The sequence below is a fragment of the Mesoplodon bidens genome (assembly GCF_964165515.1).
Source record: "Mesoplodon bidens genome assembly, chromosome: 4".
Taxonomy (NCBI): Eukaryota; Metazoa; Chordata; class Mammalia; order Artiodactyla; family Ziphiidae; genus Mesoplodon; species Mesoplodon bidens.
In genome coordinates this window covers 105,803,434-105,806,535 of record NC_138160.1, presented here as the reverse complement: position 1 = coordinate 105,806,535, position 3,102 = coordinate 105,803,434, and the positions used below count along the sequence as shown (strand labels likewise).

The following is a 3,102-nucleotide window of genomic DNA, read 5'->3' as shown; positions in this document are numbered from 1 at the left end:
ATCCCAAAGATCCAGAACAATGCTTGACGTATAATAGTCATTCAATATATATTTTTAAAATCAATGAGTGAAAAATCAGATGGTGGTATTTTTGCTAAAACAACAGAAAATCTATTATTAATGGAAATTAATGTTTTCATCTTTAGAAACAAAATCAATAGCAAGTTTCAAATTATTCTTTCCAACTTTATTTTATTTTATTTTTTAACAAGTCTGGCACCAGAGTTTAGGACTTTTAATTTGTCCCAAAGTTGCTAAAGCAAAAATCATGATAAAACATTCTGCTTTCTTTTACAACCCCCCAATGCAAAAAAACAAAAACAAAAAACCAAAACCAAAAAACTCCGTAGGAAAAAAATGGTTTTGTACATGGGAGGAAACAATATAAATTCAAAACTTACAGATAAGGGTTAGCTCTATCACTCATCTCTTTAAAAAGTTTATACGAATATCCAGTCAACACTATCAGGGTTATCTCCCTTGAAATGTTATCTATACAGATTTCCAAGTAGACCACAGGGCTGTATACTGTCTTGGAATGTCCTCGGAAGGCTCCGTCATTGAGCAGGTAACAGAGTAAAAACCTCAGAGTCCTTTCTTTCAAATGGAAGAGGGAAAGACAGGGATAGAAGAAACTATTCAAACTTCATCTTCTTTCCTTGTGGCTTGTGGTCTCCTCCTCCTCCTTCTCTGCCTCCTCGGAAGCCTCCTCACCCTCCAAAGCCTCCCCAGCCTCTGCCACCAAATCCACCTTGGCCACCGAAGCCACCTTCACCCTTAAGCTTGGCCCAGTCCAAAGTAACTGTGTTTCCATCAATTTCACCGTCTTCCATGGCCTCCTTGGCAGCTTTGGCATCTTCCTCGCTGTTGAAGTCTACAAAACCAAACCCCTTGGAGGATCCAGTCTCCCAGTCAGTGACTATCCTTGCATGAATAGAGCCGTCAAACGACTCCTTTAATGTTTCTTCTGTAGTATCCTCAGACAGACCTTTGACAAACAGAGTTTTGGATGGCTGGCTTCTTGCATTAGTTGATCCCCTGGGTCCTTGCAACTCCAGCCTGATGGCTCTGCCCTCAATTTCCCTTTTATTACATGAATTTAAAGCTTATTTAGCATCTTCAAATGAAGCAAATTCTATAAATGCATACCCTTTAGATTTGCCATTTTGGTTCTGGGGCACTTTGATAAACGTTGCCTTCTCAAATACTTCCTGAAGAGTTTCTTCCGTTGCACTATAGGAGAGGTTGCTTAAAACCAGGGTTTTTGATTCACCACTCCAAGTGCTATTCTTTCCACCTCTATAGTCTTGACTTTGACGTTTCTCTTTGGTATAGTACAGGGAAATGGATCGCCCATCTATCTCTGTTCCCTGCTTTTCTTCCAAGGTTTTCTCTGCATCAGCTTCTGTCTTAAATTCAATATAAGCAATCCCTTTATTCTTTCCATCCTTGCTGACTAATCTGATCTCCACAGCATCTTCAAACACTTCTTTTAATTCTTCCTGAGTAACTTTATAAGACAGATTTTTAGCCAAAAGTGTTCTCACATCTCGATCTTTCTTACTGTCTTTTCCCTTTGGTTTTTCTAGTTTAATTTCATTGCCAAAGACTTTTAAACCAGTGAGTTCCAAGGCTTTTTCCAGGTCTTCAGCAGATTCAAAATCCACATAGCCAAACTTCCTAGACACACCAATTCTGACGTCAACAACTGCAAGATCATTTTTAGCAAAAAGGTCACTGATACCCATTTTCAATTCAGGAGCAGATTTACTGAAGTTCAGGTTTCCAACAAAGAGATTGAAAGATGTAGTTGGCTCTGTGGCTTCCACTTTCTGTTTCTTGGCTTCAAGAGCTGCTTCTGGTTTGGCCATTTCCTTCTTTCGTTTTCCAGGTGCTTCTTTGACAAGTTCTTCCTCCTCTTCCTCCTCCTCTTCCTCCTCCTCCTCGTCATCCTCTTCCTCCTCGTCATCCTCTTCCTCCTCCTCGACTTCATCCTCATCCTCCTCATCGTCATCCTCTTCATCTTCATCTTCAGCAGTGCTCTTTGCCTTCATAGGAGCAGCTTTTGCCGGAGCTTTCTTTCCTTTGGCTGGTGCAGTCTCCATAGCTGCTTCTTCAGAGTCATCTTCGTCATCCTCATCATCGTCTTCATCAGCATCTTCATCCTCGTCATCCTCATCTTCATCCTCGTCATCCTCATCATCTGAGGCAGGAGCAGCAGCTGTTTTCATCACTGCTGGCTCGAATTCATCCTCATCCTCCTCTTCACTGTCGTCTTCATCTTCCTCATCACTGTCTTCCTTCTTGGCATTCTTGCCGTTCTTTGCTCCCTTGGCTGGAGCGGCTGCTCGCTTCTTACCAGGGGGTGCTACGAATGCTTTGCCAGCTGTGGCTCCCTTTTTGCCAGGTGTTGCTACTGCTTTGGCAGGTGTAACTGTCTTCTTGGCTGGCGTAGTGGCTGCATTTTTGCCAGGGGTGACAACTGCTTTCTTTGCCTGTGTGCCAACTGCAACCTTTTTTGTTGGGGAAACCATCATCTTCTTTGCTGGAGTTGTGGCAGGCTTTTTGCCTTTTTTCTGAGGAATAACAACCTCTTCTCCACTGCTATCATCCTCTTCATCTTCTGACATTTCCTCATCTTCACTATCTTCTTCTACCTCCTTTGGGGGAGGAGCCATTTTTGGGGGGTACCTTGATTTTTACCGGCCTTTGAAAGCTTTACCATGATGACGGCTTATGATGGCAGAGTGTGTGGCGAGCAAGTGACGCAGATGAGCCCAGAGGAAGCGAAGCAACATCGATGGTGGCCGCTGATCGCAGAGCTTGTACTCTTGGCCGCCAGCTAGATCTCGAGACTCTCTCCAACTTTAGAAGGCAAAATTTCATCTCTTCAGGCACTTGTTGTACCAATTTTTAAAAAATATTGTCACTTTTGACCAAGAATACCCAATAGGGAAAGTAGTGATTGGAAACAAAAAGAATCTAAATAAAAAGACAGAGATATCAACACTCACCACCACATGAGGATGAGATGGCCCTGGAGACAGAAACCATTCCTCACTGGCCCAGAAAGATGCCAGAAATGGAATGCATGCTTCATAA

General features: G+C 42.6%; 1 pseudogene across 1 annotated transcript; it reads right to left on the bottom strand.

The window, feature by feature from the left end:
• Positions 1–212: 212 nt before the first annotated feature.
• Positions 213–2,725, bottom strand: LOC308616512 (nucleolin-like; annotated as a pseudogene). Its single transcript has one exon. The product of its transcript is annotated as a nucleolin-like (transcript).
• Positions 2,726–3,102: the final 377 nt, after the last annotated feature.